Source organism: Lygodium microphyllum, chromosome 5 (assembly GCF_053477565.2).
Source record: "Lygodium microphyllum isolate KBCC chromosome 5, Lygodium_microphyllum_v1.1.10, whole genome shotgun sequence".
NCBI classification, from domain to species: Eukaryota; Viridiplantae; Streptophyta; class Polypodiopsida; order Schizaeales; family Lygodiaceae; genus Lygodium; species Lygodium microphyllum.
In genome coordinates, this window is record NC_141139.1 from 150,943,712 (window position 1) to 150,966,929 (window position 23,218).

Here is a 23,218-nt window from a genome sequence, read left to right on the forward strand (position 1 = left end):
ATTGACATCCAGGGGATAACCAAGATGCTTCACAATATCTCCTTGCGGAACAATCACACCTTGCCATCACAAATTCGACAAACTCGAGCTTGCAGAAACAATAGTCCAAGGCAACAATGGCAGAAAGTAAGTGAGCATGGGAAGCATAATGGTGCATACATGAAAGGGCCAAGCTTGTGATTTCCAATAAACAAATTTGGCTTCTAGTTTGTGCGAGATCCGTTCAAGTGTTTCGGTTGCACATTGACATCCAGGGGATAACCAAGATGCTTCACAATATCTCCCTGCGGAACAATCACACCTTGCCATCACAAATTCGACAAACTCGAGCTTGCAGAAACAATAATGGATGATTTGGCAGCATTAAGATCGAGACCCAATGCATGTCCAAAGAGATCCCAAACATCCAAAGCTTTGTGAAGATTAGTGGCATCCTCTTTGAGAACTATAAAGGTATCATATGCCAGTTTATGACCAATGAAATAGTGACCTGAAGGAAGATGCGATAGCGTAGAGAGAATGAGATGCGTAGCAAGCGCAAAAAGAACAGGGCTCAATGGGCAGCCATGACGAACTGAGTGTGCAAGTGAGAAGGCCTTAGTGATGCCACCATTCATTGTAACATGGGATGTAGCCCCCACACTGATGATGTAGATCAACCCAGCCATGCAAGGCACAAAACTCATAGCTTCCAAAAGATCCACAAAGAAAGACCAATCTAGAAAATCAAATGCCTTTCCAAGTCCAGTTGCACCAAGACCACCTCTTGCTATGTATGTTGTGCATAATCAATGGCCATTTGGGTATTGAGGATATTATTCAAAATATTCCTACCCTTAATGAAGCCATACTATTGAGGATGTACTAGGCCATGTAACTGCTCATGAAGGCGATTGCCAATACCTTTGCAAGGATCTTGTACATGGTGCCCATAAGGGATATCGGTTTCTAGTGCTCTAGTTTTGAAGGGAACTTTAGGAATCAACTTGAGGACCCCTTCTTTCCATGATGAAGGCATGCCACTTGAATCCCAAACTTGTTGACACATTGCTATTAGCAGTTTGACCAAAAGAGAAGCATGACTTTCGAAGAATTCATTGGTTATACCGTCCCAACTAGGGCTTTTATCATGGGGCAATTGCAATAAAACATCCATAACTTTGTTCTCATGAGTATCAGCATCCAAAGAAGCTTGCATATCATGTGGAACCTGATCTTTGACCAAGGCACAAAAGAGTGCACGAGCATGAGTAACCCGAGGAGAGCATGCATGTTGAGAACCCAAAAGATTTGCAAAGTAGTCCCGACACATACATACAATGGATTGAAGGTCTATAACCATGTGACCTTGTGCATTCTCTAATCTCACCATATTCTTTTGTTGCAGGAGATGGATGCAAATATGGAAAAAATGTATGAGACTAAGAAGAACTATTGCAAAGGCCATCGGTCAAATCCCAGAGGTTAGCTTGCTAATAAGATTGCAGCTAAAAGCTTTGTATAAGTTCGGATAGCTTTGCCAATAACGAAACCAAGAATGTATCATGGGGAGAATCAAACAATAGTAGATGAACCAAGCCGGGAATATCCTCTGTAGCATGCGAACGGTGCCTTGTAAGCGAGGCATTATAAATCGAATAGTGTCGTGCAGCCATCTGGACATTAAGAAGCAGTCTGTCAAAGGAGCTCAAGCCTTCCAATGGAAAGTCACATAGAAACCTTTCCAAGAGCTGGCTCATATATTGTTTAAAAACAGCATGACTTAGAAATGATGAGTTGAAGTGCAAGGGTAGTTTGCCCAAAAGACCGTGGAAAGCATCCATCAGCTTCTTGATCATATCAAGGTACAAAGGGAAATGATCTGATAAGGCATAGCTCTTTTACGCTTGCATTTGCAAAATTTTTGGTAAGAAGGAATCTTCATGCATAGCATAAGTATGGTCTAATCTAGGCCACATGGCCGAATATTAAGCCAAGTGAAATGTAAACCCTGAAGTTGATGGAGAAAGCCATGACCAAATATCTTGCTTTAGAATATCCATTGCAAGGGCATTCCAAGCCTTGGTTTTTGGCATATCAGTGAGGGAATGCTTTGAGTTAGACTGGGAAGGGTCAACGCAAATATTAAATTCACCCATGAGCAAGCCCGGTCTACCGAAAGACAAAGAATCATGAAGTTGATTCTACAAGGCTTGACAATGCAGTGAAGCTTTTTGCACATAAAGTCCCACAAGCCATAAAACCTCTCCTTCAAAAACAATTTCCACCACTATAAAACATCCATGCATATCATTCTTGATAAGAACAGGCGGAAGTTTCTCATGCACCACCATAAGGAATCCGACGTCGTGCATTGCTTTGCTTCCTGCATAAAAAAGGCGAAAACTGTGACAATCCAAAATGTGACCAGCCTTGTCATGACTTTTGTGCTCAACAACATACAACGCATTCGAAGAATTCTCATGCAAAATGTGCCACATGTCATGCTACTTTCTGCGAGAACAAATCCTGCAAACATTCCAAGTGGGAATCCGCATAATGAAAGTGAAAATCATGTAGGAGACTGCCCACGCCTTGCTTTGACCTTATCTGCCAATACCTCAAGAACTCCATCATCGAAAAAATCTGCCAAAACCACAAAAGTGTCTTGCCCTGGACAAGTAGACTTTGAAGTGGAGGGGTTAGATCTATTCATCAGGGCTGAACGAGGGTATTTGTGATCCCACATGGTGATGACCTTGCTTGTGTGATCAAAGGCAAGGCACGCGGGAAAATCCTTGGGATGTTTAGAAGATACAATAGCACCTCCCACTTTGTTTGGAACAGGGGAAGAAACATTGGAGGGAGCATTATCAGAAGGGAATGCAGCCTTCCTTCACACATAAGTACGCAAAGAGTTTGGGAGATTGGAGTGTTGGGCTCGTGACGGGTGGGCCTTAAGGATTTTTGTCTTTTTTGAGCGCACCTCTGTCTAAGCAAGTGCTGTTTGATCAGTTGAATGCAGAAGTTGTTTGCCCTTATCCATGGTCCTTTGTAGAGGGGTTTCACTGTCCTTCGGCTCCTCAACTAGCATGTATGCATCCCTTGTAGGAGCAACATTTGTATCTACTTTCTTCGGACACTCTGACATAAAGTGACCCAACTGCCCACAAGAAGAGCAATGGCCTGCAAAGGTGCCCCATTTGAGGCAAAAGAGTAATGGATGCATACTGGAGCAATTTATGTGCAGCCAGCTAGGCCTCTTAGAGCCGGTATCCCACAGCATACATAGTCTATTCTGATTAGGAGCACACAAGCTTGGTGGCACTAAAACCACACCAATAGCAGCCATGGCATCCTTTAACAAAGGCCAGTATACTGCTGGGAAAGCTTCAAACTCCACCCAGATGGGACATTCATGCTGAAGTAGACATTGGAAATCTGCCAGGGTTGCTAGGGCACGTGTACCATGTCAGATGGGAGAGGATCGAGGTGCAGCTGAAATGCAGTAGACAGTGTGAGAGTGAGAGACAGAGTTGAGCACGACACCCAATGCAATAGTACTGAATAGAGTGTTAGCTGAAAGTACAAATGATAACCCTTATACCTTAGGGTTATAAGGGGTTGTTCACACCCGAACACAGTAAGTGCCCGTAAGTGTGCACCACAAGCACATACAAAATAGTACACATAATCTGGGGGAAAAAACCTCTCCTACCGAGAGTAAAAAGTGCCCCAGTGTCCTAGTGATCACCCGCACACTCCCATATGAGCGTAGGCGTAAGTAAGGCGTGTGAGATACCCAACAAACCCCCCTGGAGTGAAGAGTGATCAAGTGTACAAGGATCATCCGCCACCAAAGGGCGTCAAATTCAAAGCATCGCGAAATGCTTCAAATTTGTCTCGTGGAAGAGCTTTGGTGAAGATGTCTGCCACATTGCTGGTGGTAGGACAGTAGACAAGGCTGATATCACCTGCATGTAGCCTCTCTCTGACAAAGTGGTAGTGAATCTCTATGTGTTTCGTGCGAGCATGAAACACAGGGTTCCGTGCCACTGCAATGGCACTCTGACTGTCAGTATATAAAGGAGTAGGCTCCGTAACAGATACATCCAAATCAGCAAGTAAGCGTCTAAGCCATACGCACTCAACTGCAGTAGTGAAGGCTGCCTTGTACTCAGCTTCACATGACGACGTGGCAACAGTGGATTGTTTCTTGCTAAGCCAAGAAATGCATGATGAGCCAAGAAAGAAACAATTGCCACTAGTGGAGTGACGAGTATCAAAATCACCAGCCCAATCAGAGTCACTGTAAGCATGTAACTGCAGTGGTCCCCCCTTGGCATAAAGCAATCCAAGAGCTCTAGTACCCTGCAAGTAACGAAACACACGCTTCACAGCTTGCCAATGCGACATACGAGGCTGATGCATGTACCTGCTCAAAACTGAAACGGCAAACTGTATGTCTGGCCGAGTGTGGCATAGATAGATGAGACATCCCACTGCTGGAGCATAAGTATGGATATCAAACAAATCACTGTCATCATGTAATGACAGTTTGAGCCCAGGTTCCATGGGTGTACAAACTGGCTTGCAATCCTGTAAGCCAAACTTCTCAAGAAGTTGCCCAATGTACCTTGACTGACATAATCCAATGCCTCTAGCATCATGTACAAACTGGATGCCCAAGTAATAGTGCAAAATACCCAAGTCAGACATGTCAAAAGTTTGCTGTAAATTATTTTTGAATGCTGAAATCTGATCAGCATGTGTTCCAGTGAGCAAAAGGTCATCTACATATAGACACAAAATCAGCATGGATCCCCCCTCTTTATGTACATAAAGGGTAGACTCAGATGGACTGTTTACAAACCCCTGACTAAGCAAGAAAGCATCTATCTTTGCGTACCAAGCTCGTGGAGCTTGTTTCAAACCATATAGAGCTTTTTTCAGCTTGCATACTAAATTTTCTGAGCCTTCAACTGCAAAACCAATGGGCTGCTGTACATACACTTCTTCCTGAAGTTCCCCATGTAAGAATGCAGTCTTTATATCCAGCTGATGCACTTTCCAACCAAAATGTGCAGCCAAGGCAATCATAGACCGAATGGTCGTCATACGGGAGGTAGGAGCAAAGGTCTCCTCATAGTCAATGCCCTTTTTCTGTGCGTAGCCTTTAGCTACCAGCCGTGCCTTGTACTTATCTATGGATCCATCTGCATTCCTTTTCAATTTGTAGACCCATTTCGTACCAATGGCATGCTTGCCAACTGGCAAAGACACCAAATCCCAAGTATGATTCTTATGAATAGAATCCAATTCAGCTTGCATGGCTGCCATCCAATGCACACTATGTCGTGCATCCTCAAAACATTCAGGCTCCTCATTATCATGAGTACATGCTGCCATAACAAACTCCATGGAATGTGCTGAATCATGCAGTCGAGTTTGCCTTCGAGTACGACCAGCCAAGGGTGTTTCCAAATGACTATCTCTCATAGTCTGCGTGTACCATCTAGGCACCTGTCTTGCTTCCTGACTGTGTACAAGTTCCTGCTGAATTTCAGTTTCAGCAATGTGCTGATTTACTGCATGTTCCATAGGAGCAGCTGGCTGAACATTAGGTTCATTTGCTGAAGTACCAGCTGAATCACCAAATGTGATGGGCAGCAGCCCTTCAAAGACATCACGGGCAGCCTGATATGTATCAAAACCAGCCAAGGATAATTCTGATTTTTCATCAAATACAACATCCCTGCTGACAAAAACCTTCTTGGTCACGGGATCATAGAGTCTGTAGCCTTTGCTTTCGCTGCTATATCCCATAAAGATGCATTTTACAGCCTTGTTGTCCAACTTCTTTCGAAGTACCTGTGGAATATGGGCATATGCAAGACACCCAAAAGTACGGAAGTGGCCAACAGAAGGTTTGCGGCTGTGCCAAGCCTCAAAAGGTGTGACGGTTTTCAAGGCCTTGGTAGGGCATCTGTTCAAAATGTGGCAAGCGCACATGACGGCTTCCATCCAAAAACTATGAGGCAAACTCTTTGCCTTCAGCATACATCTGGCCATCTCCATGAGTGACCGATTTTTCCTCTCTGCTACCCCATTCTGCTGTGGAGTATATGCAGTAGTGTACTGATGGATAATGCCCTTCTGCTGCAAATAAGAATTCAGCATAGAGGACATGTATTCCCCCCCTCGGTCCGAACGGAGAGTCTTAATCTTGCAACCAGACTGAGTTTCCACAAGTGCACTGAAAGCCAAAAATGCATCATACACTTCTGACTTCTTTTTCAAGCAGTAGACCCAGCACAAACGTGTAAAGTCATCAATAAATGTTACAAAATAGTAACAACCACCCAATGACTGTGTCTGCATGGGCCCACAAACATCCGAATGCACAAGCTGCAATCTGGCTGTTGCTCTAAAAGCAACATCACGGGGAAAAGAGAAACGATGCATTTTTCCCAAAATACAACCCTCGCATAAATTCTCAGGAGGTCTCTCCAAGAGAGGTAATCCATCCAACATCTGAGTACGCTGTAATAGCATCAAGCTGCCATAGTTTACATGCCCCAAACGAGCATGCCATAACTCTGCCTCTAACATAGCAGGAGTAAGAGTGGATGTCAAATATGCAGACTGATCTACCGAAAGAGCATCCAACTCATATAACCCATGACACAGAGAACCTGTCAAGACCAATGTCATGTGTTCCTTGTCACGGACCATGCAACGGTCATCATCAAAGGTGACCTGCAAACCACAACGTGCCATAGAAGAAATGGAAAGCAGATTCTTCTTAATGCCAGGCACATACAAAGCATCCTGTAGGCGGAGAATAGAGCCATCAATGGCTGTAAGCTGAATCTCCCCAATACCACGAACAGGGTATGATGCATTATTAGCACACTGAACAGACTTCCCAACGGGAGGTGCACCAAGAGAAGCAAACAAATCTCTACGAGATGTGATATGCCGTGAGCCACCACTATCAAAGAACCAAGTGTCAGCATCCTCTGTAGAGCTAAATGCTCTATCAGCCCAAGAGACATCATAACTGCAAGTGTAAAAACAATAGTCCCTGTCTGCAACAAAGGACGCGGACTCACTAGCAGTGGAAGGAGCTGCAGAAACAGACATCCCTGACTCCTTCTTCTTCTCTTTGGCGATGCGCTTCCTGCACTCAGTGATGTAGTGACCAGGCTTCTTGCAGTAATGGCATTTTCCTTTCTTGGCTTGCGTGCCCCCCTGTTTCTGACTTGTCTGTGAAGTGTTACTATTACCAGAACTCTGCGAAGCATTTTTCCCTTGGCTGTTTTTACCCTTCTGCCTTGACATAAAAGCCTGCTCAGAGGCTATACCATCCACACCACTGTTCCGTCTAGTTTGCTCCTCCTCTAGAAGCAAACTGACAAGCTGAATGAAAGTGATGGGCTCTTTCGAAATCCTCATAGTGAGGTTCAAGGCAGTATGAAAAGCCAAGTAAGAGGGAGGCAGTGAATTCAATGTCGTAGAAATCAGCTGCGCATCTGAGTAGTACTCATCCACATTCATGAGTTGCTCCCGCAAGTCCTGAATTTTGTTGAGATGATCCTGCATAGAATCACCCTCATTCATCTTTAGAGTCTCTAGCTCTTTCTTCAAGAAAGAGATGCGAGTCTCATTCTTTCCTGCAAACATCTGCTCCAATGTCAACCGAGCTTCTTGTGAAGAAGCTGCTGAACGAATATGAGGAATGATAGAACGCTGAACTGCCAATGCAATCAGCGACATAGCCTGTGCATCCCGTGTATCCCAAGCTTTCTGAGCTGCAGTTCTTGGTGGAAGTGGCTGAGCGGGCTGAGGTGGAGGGGGCTGAGGTTGCCCTCTTGCACGTCCTCCTGGAGGAGGAGTAGCGGGAGCCACAACTCCCGGTCGTGCTTCCTCTCCACTGACATAATCCCACAAATTTTTGGCCACTAATACATTCTTCATCATGAAAGACCAAAGGGAATAATTGTTCCCATCCAATCGGTCTTCCTTGGACACATAGGTGAATACATCTCCTCCCTGATTTGCCATTATTTCCCAAAAGGCAATAGAGCAATGTCAATGCAGTACGGGCTGGAAATCTGCAAATTTCCAGAAATTGCAGCAAACACAAGTCTGCAATTAATGTGCAAAGGGTACTCTGTCAAAAAAAACTGTCACTGATGCACGCTTCCCAAGGTGCAATTAGTGCTCAGCAGCACTAAAACATCAAAAGCCCCAAAATTTTCTGCCCAAAATTTCTGTCACAAATGTCTGTTACAAAAGCCCCAAAATGTGCATTCAATGTGTCACAGACAGACACAGCACGTTTCCCAATGCTGAAAACTGAACCTGCTGTTCAGCACGTTTCCCAATGCTGAACCTGAACCTGTTGCACGAACTCCTGTCTAAAAGAAAAGTGCAGAATGTTACCTCTGCGTGTTGACGACGGGCACGATTCCCGAGATAATGACTGCTGGGTACAGTCGGACTGACGCACAGGTACAGGCGTGCAGGTCCAGTGACACGCGCAGGCAGGACTGGGCGCGCGCTGGGCAGAGGAGGCGGTACCCAGGACTGGGTGGTGGAGACAGGTGTCGCGCTGGCAGCTGGAGCTGACGGCACAGGCTAGCTCAGCGCAGGGAGGCTGCGCAGGCAGACTGACAGGCGAAGGGGCACTTGGGCAGACACAGGGCAGAGGACTCGCTGGGCAGAGGTAGCAGCACGCAGGTACAGGTGGCGCGCTGGGCAGAGGTGGCTGCACGCAGGTACAGGTGGCGCGCTGATTGTTGGAGCTGCACGCTGGGCAGAGGAGTCGTCTGGTGCTGCGCGCTGACGGACTGACAGGCGCAGGCAGGACTGGGCAGGAACAGGCGGCTGGGGCAGAACTGGCGGGGGCTGCAGACTGCAGACTGAAGACTGCTCTGAGCTGAGCTCTGATACCAAATGTCAGATGGGAGAGGATCGAGGTGCAGCTGAAATGCAGTAGACAGTGTGAGAGTGAGAGACAGAGTTGAGCACGACACCCAATGCAATAGTACTGAATAGAGTGTTAGCTGAAAGTACAAATGATAACCCTTATACCTTAGGGTTATAAGGGGTTGTTCACACCCGAACACAGTAAGTGCCCGTAAGTGTGCACCACAAGCACATACAAAATAGTACACATAATCTGGGGGAAAAAACCTCTCCTACCGAGAGTAAAAAGTGCCCCAGTGTCCTAGTGATCACCCGCACACTCCCATATGAGCGTAGGCGTAAGTAAGGCGTGTGAGATACCCAACATACCAAGCGGCAGTCGAAAAACAAAGGTAGCTTAGCCAATAAAGCATCCTGCATATGAGGAGAATGCAAGAGCACCTCATAAAAGCCCCTAGGGCCTATGAAAATTTTATCCACAGAGTCAGCTTGCATCAAAGATGCGAGCCGTTGATGGATCCGGGCAAGCATGGGGATTCTACCCATGAAAAACAGTATGACACCCTTTTCATAAATTTTTAAAAAAAGTGAGCGTATTTACATCTTTGTCAACTTTGCTTGTGGCACTGGAAAGATTTTGGTGAGCATAATCATCCAACAAAGTGTTCTCAAATTCAAGCAATTGCTCCCAATCCAACCCTTGGGAGTCCTCAGAGATGTTGGCCACTCGTGCATAAGAGCGGACAAGAGTATGCACTAGAGTAGAAGCCTCCACAAAGCCCATAGGTTCATCGGAAGCATGTTAAGGACATTTGCCTACTGGCTGATTATCCGTATAGGGTACCATTTCTTGCATACGTGGAACCATCTCCTCCTCATCGTTAGCCAGACAATCCAAAGCTACTGCAACCTTTGGTCGGTCCACAAGCACAGTATCAGGCCCAGCCATATTGGCGGTTCCCCTTCCTCTCTCTGTTTCTCTATCTCTGTCAGACTCCTGATATGCTCAGCCCTGCGAGCAGAGGTAGGTTAGGTTTGTGCTGGCCTCTAGGCCTGATCTTTGTCTATCTCTGTCTTGCTGCAAAGTTGCAACTGCAGCATCTACCCTTCCCTGCCCTATCTGTGACAGTGCCCTGCTAGAAACCTAACTGTCCCATGCCCTATCCTGCATGTGACAGCGCCTGCTGACAACCTGTCCTGTCTGTGACAGCACATTGCCCTATCTGTCCTTGTCTGTGACAGCCTACTGACAACCTAACTGTCTGCCCTGCCCTGTTTTTGACAGCGCCTGCTGAAGACCTCACTGTCCTGTGTTGACTCTGCTGCGCCCACCCTTGGGAGTCCTCAGAGATGTTGGCCACTCATGCATAAGAGCGGACAAGAGTATGCACTAGAGTAGAAGCCTCCACAAAGCCCATAGGTTCATCGGAAGCATGTTAAGGACATTTGCCTACTGGCTGATTATCCGTATAGGGTACCATTTCTTCCATACATGGAACCATCTCCTCTTCATCGTTAGCCACACAATCCAAGGCTACTGCAACCTTTGGTCGGTCCACAAGCACAATATCAGGCCCAGCCATATTGGCGGTTCCCCTTCCTCTCTCTGTTTCTCTATCTCTGTCAGACTCCTGATATGCTCAGCCCTGTGAGCAGAGGTAGGGTAGGTTTGTGCTGGCCTCTAGGCCTGATCTTTGTCTATCTCTGTCTTGCTGCAAAGTTGCAACTGCAGCGTCTACCCTTCCCTGCCCTATCTGTGACAGCGCCCTGCTGGAAACCTAACTGTCCCATGCCCTACCCTGTATGTGATAGCGCCTGCTGATAACCTGTCTTGTCTGTGACAGCATGTTGCCCTATCTGTCCTTGTCTGTGACAGCCTACTGACAACCTAACTGTCTGCCCTGCCCTGTTTTTGACAGCGCCTGCTGAAGACCTCACTGTCCTGTGTTGACTCTGCTGTGCCCACCCTGCCCTGCACACACACACACACACTCTCTCTCTCTCTCTCTCTCTCTCTCTCTCTCTCTCTCTCTCTACATGAACAAGAGACAATCCTGATATTTCTTAAAGACTCAGACAAATGTTCGAAGAGTTAACATGAAAGCAATTAAGCATTCATCAAACCATGTTACAAGAGCCTTAGAATATATACTCTTAGATTACTCAAAATCTCTCAACAACTGAACTGGAGGTTCATGTAGTTTGTTCCTTGACTAGCCCTCAACACAGACTTCCAAAAAAAAAGTTGACCCAAAATCCCTATAGGGGCCCATTTGCTGGAAAAGCCATTAACTAGCAGCATGACAGCCTTCCAGTCAATTCAGCAGTCAAGCAACAGGTACAGCAATACGTCCAGCTACTTGATCCAAGTCCCGTTGACCATTAGAAGTAATTCTTCGTCCCCCTTTTGGGTCTTTCTCAACAATGTCGATTTTCTCAAGCTGCTTTAGCACATCTCTAGCTATTGATCCACTGCTCTTACCAAAATGAGAAGGTCTGCTTCCATTCCCCTTCCTACCTCCATAAATCTTTCTGTAAGCCCCAACTCCTACACCCCCTAGAAGGTAGATCTTACGAGCCATTGATGCTGCTCGCACATAGTACCAATCAGGATCATAGGGTGCAAGTTTCTTAAAGGTAGCTGTTTTAACTATGTCAACCCAGGCAGGCACCTCAATCTTGCCAGAGCGCTTGAGATGCGCAGTGTAAGTGCGGACGAACTCGTGAGATGACACGTCCTTCACTGTCTTGGCTGTCGCTATCGCCACCGTGAACTACCGGCGCACCAATTAGGGCAAGATGGAGAGCTCCCTGCGTGCCTAAGCCTGAAATACACGTATGCCTCGCCGCTGACAAAGTCTCTCTCTCTCTCTCTCTCGTGAATAAGAGTATATTAATGTATGGAAATATTTACATCAGGCCTTCAGGCCAACCAAACAAAAAGGAAAACAACAGTAATGAAGTCTTTAGGCTATCAGAACAACCATTCTACATGAGTACTGCTAAGAGATCACACTGAAAGGACAGCAGGAGTAGAGCGAACAATAGCCAGCCAGGGCGCAGCAATGTCAAGAAGAACCAGGTCAGGTGATATCATAGAAGAGATCTGCCATAGCACTAAACCACTAACATGGGCCACATGACCATGGATGCCCAATACCGAATCAAAAATAAAGGCATTACACGGGCGCCAAATATGCCACAGGGCTGTCCTCCTAAGGAAATGGAAAAGACAGGAATAATTTGAGGGCAAAGAAGACATAGAGGGCATGTTCCCCATAATCCACGAACGAGGAGGCATCTGTTGCTGAGTCGCCAAAGACCACATGCAAGAAATAAAACTCTAAATTTGTCGAGCAACAGGGTAAGAGACAAAGAGATGAAGCAATGTCTCATCATATGTAGTGCAGAAAACACACACACACACACACACACACACACACACACACACACACACAGTGTGCGTGTGTGTGCGTGTGTCACATAGTCTGCCTTGCACACTACAGGAATAGGCGAATGATAGGTAGGCTGAAGAGCAAGTGGGTGGCACACAAGCCCCAGGCCTACACGAGCACAAGTACACCGATTAGGTAGGGAACACACACACACTCTCTCTCTCTTGCTCATGCACAAAACAACTGCCTCACCATACCTCTCTCTTTCTTTGCTTTTGCAAGTGTGCCCATCACTTCACCCCACATATACATGGGCATGTATCTTTATTTATCTTTAAAAAAAGAGAAAAAGAACAAAAAATGAAAAAAGGAGCAAAAAAAAGAGAGGAGAAGAATAAGCGGGGAAAAAGGGGAAGGAAACCCCCCAAAAATAGAGAAGAAACCGAAGAAAAAAGGAAAAAAAGAAGTGGGGAAAAAAGGAATGAAAAGAAAAAGGCAAAGGGGGAACTTTACCCATCCGACCCGCTTGCCCTGCCCCTCCCCCCCTACCTTACCCCGCCCTACCCCACCGTCTTGCCCTTACCACCCACTCGCCCTCCCCTTTCCCCTACCCTGCCCTTGCGAACTGGCCCGCCCTCCCCTTTTCCTAGATTTGCCCCCCGTCTTACTCTTCTGACCCACCCTGCCCCACCCTGGCCCCTTGCTCTCCCCACCCTATCCTTGACCCGACTTGTCGCAACACCCCACCTAGAACCACACCGCCCAGCTTTGATTTTTGTAGGTCACCTTGCCCCACTCGGAAAGAAGAAGAAGAAGAAGAAGAAGAAGAAGAAGAAGAAGGAGTAGGAGAAGTAGAAGTAGGAGGAGGAGAAGGATGAGGATGAGGAGGAGGAGCAGCAACAACGACAACCAAAAAAGAAAAAGGAGAGCAATAACAAGTTGTTCCAAGTTGCAATGGAGTTGTCAATGAGCCCGATTGCACCATTTGCAGAGCCATCTTAGGTGCTAGTAGGTGCTAGACCTCAATGCAGCTCCCATGTCGTCTATGGCACTGCCTGTCATCTCTTCAAGGCCGTTTCCATCTCCACAATCTACACTTTTGGTAGTACTTCCCAACTCTCCCACAAATCACATGGTCTTCACTGCTTCTCCACACACTTGTGCCACTGTTGATCACGTTCGTTTTGGGAGCATGCTCATCATCAGTCCTTCTTCTTGGTCTACTCGTGCTTATTTGATATTCATCCCGCCCTGTCCATCGGCCCAACAAAAAATCTCTTGGGTGTCCTCTCCCAAACTCCTCTCCACACTTCAGAAGTCCCAGGATCTTCATATCATCAAGATGATGACGAGGATAGCTCCTCAATGGATACTTCTGTGAGTATCACTAGTGACACTGACGACAAGATGTATCGACCTTCTCGTCAATCAACTTCATCAGACTCCCAAGGAAATCCCCTTTATTGTAGCTATGCAAACCATACGCTTCACAGAAGATGTCCACCTCCATGTTTGTGTATCAGCCCCCATCTATTTTTTCCTCCATCCATCTTGGCTATGCTTCTCTTTTTTCACTCGCCTAGCTTAATACCCTTACCTCTAAACTTCCCCCTCTTGAGGATGAACAACTTTGCAAATCTTACCTACATAAGCATCTTCAACTCCCCAAAGGTTTGAAGCTTGATTCTAACACCATTGCCACCATTCTCACCCTCCCCAAGGAACCATTAGCCGCTAATTACGTTTACTGCATTAATATTACCAATCCAACCATTCATAGGTATGTACATAATCTCCTTGAAAATCCCACCTCTTTCACTGTGAAACTCTACCACTTCTTTCAATGCCACCTTTATCTTCGTCCCACACCTTCTCCTCCCACACCCTTTAGGGCAACCCAAACTCAAGAAGCCTTCTATCATCTTTTAATAGTGAAATCCTACCGGAGGACAGCTTTCCTCACATGGTCCAAGACAAACTCAAATGAGATAAACAAAATGAAAAAAACAACTCAAAAATTACTTTTTCTTCTGCTCACTTTTTAACTTATCTTATTCAACGCCTCTCTTCCATACCACCATTTGTCTCTAGCCCGACTTCTTCTAAAATCAAAAAGGCCGAATATTGTTTGAAGGTCCTCACTTACACGCGCAAGTCCAAAGGCACAAACAAGGCCCAAATTAACACAACTATGTCCACTACTCCACATATAATTATCCTCCCACCTCCCTCACCCCCCCACCACCCGCTTCACCATCTACTTTTCCTTTACCCTCTTCTCACCCATAACTTCTAATATCCCTTCCCCATCTTCTGTATCAATCTCCTCATCATTGGGCCCATCCCACTTACAGGCATTTGCAACACACATTTTACGGTCGACTCTCAGCTCCCTTGCTGTGACACCACTACCTTCACTATTCTTCAGAGTATGACTCCATGCAGATCATCCAACCTCCTCTCTAGCAACGTCAACATCCATCTCCCCAGCACCAGCTCTTAGTGGATCTCCTCTCATGTTAGCATCTTTACTCTAGGGAATGGCCCATCTTTCTATCCAGTTTCATTCAGCACATGGAGTCAACACAGTCCATTAGTCACAATTTTCTCCAAGACCTCCTTGCCATTGCCATCAGGATGACATAACTCTCTCAGGAGATGGATACCTTGAAGGCCGAGCTCACTGATTTCCATCAACAGATACACGTCTGAGATTAGAGATTGATCGAGCTTTAATAGACACTTCTTCAGAAAGATGTAGAGATTGCTGAGTTACAGTAGCGGATCCGTACCCTAGAGGCTGATAATGATCGAGACAAAGCTCTTTTTTAGTAGGTCCATGATTTCTTTTGAAGCATAGAGGATAGACTTACTGATGCTCACTAAGATGGTGAGCCATCTAGTGGTGGGCAACTTGTAATCGAGGACGGTGAGCCATCTAGTGATGCCGTCTAGCGGTGGGTGACTTGCACATCACATGGAAGCACCATACTCTAGCTCTTTTGTAAAAAGCTTTGAGTTTTATTTCACACTTGTATATAGCAGCAAGTGTTCAAGTTGTACTCACTTTATGGCATAGGAACAATTTGTATCATGTACGAGGTAGTTTAGTAGGTTACTTTTTACTTAAGTGACTTATGATTTTTTTTACAGAGCGTTTTGGACTTTTGTCCAAACTTTCTCTGGAGACTTCTTGGACCTTGGCGTACTAGCCTTGTGGACCTATCTAAACAACTGCTCTTGCTAGGGATTTTTTCCTCCTAACTTTTTGCTCACGACCGCAAGCTCCGACCTAGAGAATTTTTGGCAACAATCTGGAGAAAACCTCCTTCACCACTCGGTCTCTAGATATTGATATTGCATGAAGATCTTTTACCTTTCCCTCTCTTTAGTTGTAAAAAGAGGGGGGGATCCAGCGAGTGTATTGAGCAATTGTTTTATGCTAATAGAAGTGTGCTCTTGCAAATCTGTGTACTTCTGTCTCTTAGTGTCACTATCTTTATTTTCTTATTCTTGTCTTTAGAATTCTCTTTTCTTCCGTTCTCCCTACACTTCACTTCTCTTCTCCTTCACTGCCTCTAGACTTCTCTGCCACTAGACTTCTTTGCCTCTAAATTTTCTCTTCCCCAGAATTCCCTATCTCCGCCCTTAGACTTGTCCTTTGCTTGTAGACTTCTCCTCTCCTCTAGACTGCTCTATCTCTGTCTCCAAACTTCTCTATCTCCGCCATAGCAGCTAAGAAACACATTTCTTTGAATTTGAAACTTACGAAACATTTCTTAAAGTATGAAAAGTTTATGAGAGTAAAAAACGAGAATGAATTGCAATATATCATAAATAACTCATAAATGAGACTAAAGCCGTATAATATTCAAACCTCAAGACAACAAAAAATACTAGATTGGCAAAGTCCAATAACTAAACAAAATCACAAAAAATCAGTGTCTCATTCAAAATCTTGAGCCCTCACGAGTCATTACACATCGTCATCATCATGTTTAACATTGCCCATTAGTTTTTGTCAAAAAAACCATGTTTTGGGTTCCAACTCACCAAAAAATAAACAAAGTTAAAAAAGCCCATGATTTGGACATTTTGTCAGTTTTTTTTTGAAATGAGAATCATGATGTTGCAACTTGACTCAGTCCATATTATAGATAGGCTATTTACATGTTAATTTCAATTTTCTTTGTATGATATGTATGAATCATAATGTTTGAGTTCTAAACCACAGTATAGCTTGTCCAAAGACTAACTTTGACATAAGTGACAAGTCAATAATGGATCATGGATATGTAACGTATAATGTATTATTCTCAATTGACTCTATTATCACACTCAAGCTCAATTAGCCATTCTTTGTTTAAGAGAGGGTTCCATAGAGGTTTAGAACCTCTTTCCCCTGTCAAAACTATTAAAAATCCCTATATAAAAAAACCGGCGTTTCTTATTTTACCCCCTCTTGAAAGAAACTTACGAAACACGTTTTTGACGTTTCGTTTCTAAACGTTTCTGATGTTTCTGGCTACTATGATCTCCGTTTTAGACTTCTCCTCTTGCATAAACTCCTCTGTCTTTGTCTCTAGGCTTTTCGGACGTCTCCTCTTCCCCCAAACTTCTCCGTGATCTCCAAACTTCTTGAACCTCTCCTCTTCCCCAATCTAACCAATAATGTCAAGGAGTTCGGAGGTGTACGGATTGATTGCAAAGCGAGCATACTGTATGGAGGATCCCGAGGTGTACGGATTGATTGCAAAGCGAGCATACTATATGGAGGATCCCCCTTGCACCTTGTACGTGCACCATCATACGACAAATTTCCCGTTCAGACTCATGGCCCTATTGTGCACGTTCATTATGTGATCACCACTCTTGGACTTTTGGCCCAATTGCTGATCCATTCATACACTAGGATAAGTGTGGACTGGTGGTATGGGACGCCAACCCTTGGGATGTGGTTGTGACACAGAATGCTTTGATGTACCAAAAATCACTTTTGCTAAGGGAATCGTGATGGTTAATGTTCAGGCCTGATAGGTATGCCTTTATCTCGGTTAGGGCGGTATGAGACACTACTAGCGGAAGGGGTATACATAGGGGCCATGTGCTGTGAGTGGTGGATACAATGATAAGATATGTTTCTTGTCTGGTACTTGTGCTTAGGTCTTGTGTTGGGGTGATGCTTATGCGTAAGATTTTTCTGTGATTCTGATGATTGGAGCCCAGGGAACCGCCACTCTAGGGCTATGATAGGCCATCATTGGAAATTGAACTCTTGTAGCCTAGGGAAGCATTAATGATTTTTGTTGATGTAATATTTAATGCCAATGTTATCATCGATTTTAATATTAATGTAGCATTAAACATTACTTGATTTTAGCATTGAAGGTTTATGTTAGTGCTACTATTAATTTTAATGCTATCATAGTGTTTAATGTTGGGACAAACTTTATTGTCAAATTGATGTTAGTGTCTGGAAGAGAAAGATTGATTGACAGTCTGCCATCGTGTGGAGAGAGAGAGAGAGAGAGAGAGAGAGAGAGAGAGAGAGAGAGAGAGAGAGAGAGATATTAACGTCTACATAAGGCCATTGTGGCCTATGAGACAAAATCCAGAGTACATCCATGTCTAATGTCATCTCATCACTAAGGTAAAGATAACATTACAAATAAGTGGGTGGCCTATGAAACAACACTGAAAATAACTATACGATGGGACTATACTAGGGTTGAACCATGTGTAGGATTGTTCCATTGATAGAAAAGAAAAGGAAAGGAAAGGAAAACCAGATCTGATAGAACCATGTACAAAAGTGTGGTGGAGACTATGGGCTGTAGCTGATCTCAAGATCTGCACATGATCTCAGCTATGATGCGGTCCCTAGCTGCTTCATTGCTTCACTGATATGCCTGGTGGTGAGTCTTCGGTGGAGAGAGAGAGAGAGAGAGAGAGAGAGAGAGAGAGAGAGAGAGAGAGAGAGAGAGAGAGAGAGAGAGAGAGAGAGAGAGAGAGTGTGTGTGTGTGCGTGCGTGCGTGCGTGTGTGTGTGTGTGTTCGTGAACTACTGAACGGACTTGTGAGCCTGCATGTAGCTTTGAGAGGAGCTCGTGTAACAGTTGATGGGTTGGTGTGTCCTCGATGGGCTGCGTATCCTTCCCATCTTCACATTCATGTTGGGATCTTCTTTTCAATTGTTAGTGTTGATTTTTTAACTCCACTTGGTCTAAGGTGCCTTCTCTAAACCTTGGACATAAGAAAGCTATCCCTGTGCTTGGGATTTAAGAAAAAACAAAAAGAAAGGGGGTCAATTTTGCATTGAATGCAGATTGCCTTTGTTATAGTCTACTCTCCTCTCTCGTACGCCTTAGCCTCTAAATTGTCACATTTCTTTCTCTCTCCAAACTTTTTTTGTTCTCTATGCTGCTTTCTCTTATTGACACCATGACTTCTCACAAAATCTCTTCTTTTGATACTCGTGTTCCTACTGAAGCTCAACACATGGAGGATGCCTGTCCGTCCCAAACCCAAACACATGCATAGGTAATCCCACTAGCCAACAATTAAATTGGCTTGGCCAATTTGTTTTCTAAGTATCCTTGATTTGTTACTGACCCTTATGTAAGATGGAGAGAGGATCAGAGCTCAGCTCAGAGTGCAGTAGACAGTGTGAGAGTGAAGCACGACACCCAATGCAATAGACTGAAAGAGTGTAATCTGAAAGTACAAAGTACAACTCTTAAACCTTAGGGTTGTAAGGGGTGTTCACACCCGAACACAATAGGTGCCCGTAAGTGTGTGACATAAGCACATACGAAAGAAGACAGTAAGTTTGGGGAAAAAACCTCTCGTATTGAGAGTAAAAAGTGCCCGAGTGTCCTACTGATCATTGACACTCCTCTATGAGCATAGGCATGAGTGAAAACCCAACAAACCCCCTTGGAGTGAAGAGTGATTAAAAGTACAAGGATCATCCTCCACCAAAGGAGATTAAATTTAAAGCATTGCGAAATGCTTCAAATTTTTCACGAGGAAGAGCTTTGTTGAAGATGTCTGCCACATTATTGGTGGTAGGATAATATAGCCTCTTTTTGACAAAGTGATAATGTATCTCAATGTGTTTCGTCCATGTATGAAACACTAGGTTACGTGCTACTGCAATGCCACTCTGAGTGTCAGTAAAGGAGTAGGCTTCGTAACAGATACATCCAGATCAGCTAACAAGCATCTAATCCATATGCATTCAACTGTGGTAGTAAAAGTTGCCTTGTATTCAGCTTCACATGAGAATGTGGCAACAATGGATTGTTTCTTGCTAAGCCAAGATATACAAGATGAGCCAAGAAAGAAACAATTACCACTAGTGGAGTGACATGAATCATAATCACTAGCCCAATCAGAATCACTGTCAGCATGTAATTGTAGTGGTCCCTCCTTGTCATTAAGTAATTCAAGAGGTCTAGTACCCTACAAGTAACGAAAGACACGCTTAACAGCTTGCCAATGTGACATGCGTGGCTGATGCATATATCTGCTTAGGGCTGAAACTGCAAACTGTATGTCCCGCCTAGTGCTGCATAGGTAAATAAGACATCCAGTTGCTGGAGCATATGTGTGTATATCAAACAAATCATTGCCATCATGTAATGATAGCTTTAGTCCAGGTTCCATTGGTGTACAGACTTGCTTGCAATCCTGTAAGCCAAACATCTTACCAATGTATATTGACTGTGATAAACCAATACCTCTAGCATCATGTATGAACTAAATGCCCAAGTAATAATGCAAAGACCCCAAGTCTGACATTTCAAAAGTTTGCTGCAAATTTTGTTTGAATGTCGAAATCTAATTGGCATGTGTCCTTGTAAGCAAAAGATCATCAACATATAGACAAATGATCAGCATGGATCCCCCCTCTTTACATACGTTAAGGGTAGACTTAGATGAGTTGTTTATAAACCCTTGGCTGAGCAAAAGGACATCTATCTTTGTATACCAAGCTCTAGGAGCTTGTTTTAAACTATATAAAGCCTTTTTCAGCTTGCAAACCAAGTGTTCGGATCCCTCAATTGCAAAACAAATGGGCTGTTGTACATATACTTCCTCATGAAGTTCCCCATGTAAAAATGCAGTTTTGATATCCAACAGATGCACAATCCATCCATAATGGGCAGCCAAAGCAACCATAGACCTGATGGTCGTCATTCGGGAAGTAGGAGAAAATGTCTCCTCATAGTCAATGCCTTTCTTCTGTGCATAGCCTTTAGCTACAAGCCTTGCCTTATATTTGTCAATGGATCCATCTGCATTCCGTTTCAGCTTGTAGACCCATTTTATTCCAATGGCTTTCTTCCCAATGCATACGAGCTTGCCTTCTAGTACGACCAGCCATGAGTGCATCCAAATGACTATCTTTCATAGTCTGTAAATACCATCTAGGCATTTCTCTTGCCTCCTGATTGTGTATAAGCTCTTGCTGAATTTCAATTTCAACACTTTGTTGATTATGCAGATCAGCCAATGGCTGATTTTCTGCATTTTCTAATGGAGCAGCTAGCTGAACATTGAGTTCACTTGTTGAAACTCTAGTTGAGTCACAAAATGTAATGGGCAGCAGCCCTTCAAATACATCACGGGCAGTCTGATATGTCTAAACTAGGAAGGGATAATTTTGATTTTTCATCAAAGAGTACATCCCTACTGACAAATACCTTTTTAGAGACATGATCATAGAGTATGTAGCCTTTGCTCTCACTACTATATCCCATAACAATGCATTTGACAGCCTTGTTATTCAACCTTTTCCTGAGTACCTAGGGAATGTATGCATATGCGAGATACCCAAAGGTACGAAAGTGTCCAATAGAAGATTTTCGATTGTTCCAAGCCTCAAAAGGTGTAATTTTCTTTAATGCTTTGGTAGGACATTTGTTCAAAACATGGCAAGCACACATAACGGCCTCCATCCAAAAACTGTGGCAAGCTCTTTGCTTTCAGCATACATTTGGCCATCTCCATGAGTGACCAATTCTTCCTCTCTACAAGCCCATTCTGCTGTGGAGTACAAGCAGTAGTGAACTGATCAACAATGCCCTTCTGCTTCAAAAAAAAATTCAGCATAGCGGACATATATTCCCCCCCTCGGTCAAAACAGAGAGTCTTTATTTTACAGCCAGATTGGTTTTTAACAAGTGCAACAAAAGCCAAGAATACATCATACACTTTTGACTTTTTTACCAAAGAATAAACCCAACAAAATTGAGTAAGGTCATCAATAAAAGTTACAAAATAGTAACATCTTTCCAATGACTTTGTCTGCATAGGCCCACATATATCTGAATGAACTAACTGTAACCTGGCTGTGGCTCTGAAAGCAATATCACGGGGAAACAAAAACCGATGCATTTTCTCCAAAATACGTCCTTCGCACAAGTGCTTAGGAGGTCTCTCCAAAAGAGGTAATGCATCTAGTATCTATGTATGCTGTAAGAGCATCAAGCTACCAAAGCTCACATGCCCCATACGAGCATGCCATAACTCTGCTTGTATCATAGCAGGAGTAATAGTGGATGCCAAGTACGCTGACTGATCAACTAAAAGAGCATCCAACTCATATAACCCATGACATAAAGTGCCAGTCAAGACCAAAGTCATGTGTTCTTTGTCTCTCACCATGCATTTGTCATCATGAAATGTGACCTGCAATCCACAACGTGCCAAAGAAGAAATAGAGAGCAGATTCTTCTTTATACCGGACACTAACAAAGCATCGTGTAGGCGGAGAATAGAGCCATCAATGGCTATGAGCACAATCTCCCTAATACCTCAACAGGGTATGATGCATTGTTGGCACACTATACAGACTTGCCAACTGGAGCTGCACCAACAGAAGCAAATAAATCTCTGCGAGATGTGATGTGCCTAGAAGCACCACTGTAAAAAAACCAAGTACCTGCATCCTCAGTAGAGCTAAATGCTCGATCAGCCCAAGAAGTGTCAGAACTGCATGTGTAAAAGCAATAGTCCCTATTTGCAACAAAGGACGTAGACTCAGTAGCAGTGGAAGGAGCATCAGAAACAAACATTCCTGACTCCTCCTTCTCCTTGATGATGCGCTTTCTACACTGAGTGACGTAGTGGCCTTGCTTCTTGCATTAATGGCATTTGCTCTTTTTGGCTTGTGTGCCCATTTTTTTTTAAATTTCCCTGTGAGGTGCCTTAAGTCCCAGAGCTCTGCGGAGCATTCTTTACTTCGCTGGCTTTGCCCTTCTGTCTAGCCATAAAAGCGTGCTCAGAGGCTATGACATTCACACCACTATTTTTTTTTGTTTGCTCCTTCTCTAGAAGCAAATTGACTAACTGAAGAAAGGAAATAGGCTGTGGAGCATCCTCATTGGAGGTTTAGGGTAGTGTGGAAAGCCAAGTACGAAGAAGGTAATGAATTCAATGTAGTAGATATCAGCTCTGCATTTGAATAGTACTCATCAACGTTCATAAGTTGCTCACGCAAGTCTTGAATTTTGTTCAAGTGATCGTGCATAGAATCACCCTCATCCATCTTGAATGTCTCTAGCTCTCTCTTTAAGAAAGAGATGCGAGTCTCATTCTTACTTGTAAACATCTACTCCAAAGTTAGCCAAGCTTCTCGTGAAGAAGCTGCGGAATGAATGTGAGGGATGATGGACCGCTGAATTGCCAATGCAATCAGCGACAAAGCTTGTGCATCCCGTGTATCCCATGCTTTTTGAGCTGCTAATCTTTGGAGAAGTGGCTGAAGTGGAGCAAGCTGAACAGGCTGAGGTGCCCGTTGTCCACGTCCTCTTGGAGGAGTAGTTGGAGCCACAACTCTAGGTCTAACTTCTTCTCCACTGACATAATCCCAAAGATTTTTCGCCACAAGCACATTCTTCATCA

General features: G+C 44.3%; 1 protein-coding gene and 1 pseudogene across 2 annotated transcripts in view; one reads left to right on the forward strand and one right to left on the reverse strand.

Moving 5' to 3' along the window:
* The window catches only part of LOC148036537 (putative cyclic nucleotide-gated ion channel 20, chloroplastic), a 176,317-nt gene that overhangs the window by 123,314 nt on the left and 29,785 nt on the right, over positions 1–23,218 (forward strand). The window lies entirely within an intron of this gene.
* On the reverse strand, positions 11,141–14,679 carry LOC148036538 (small ribosomal subunit protein eS19z pseudogene; annotated as a pseudogene).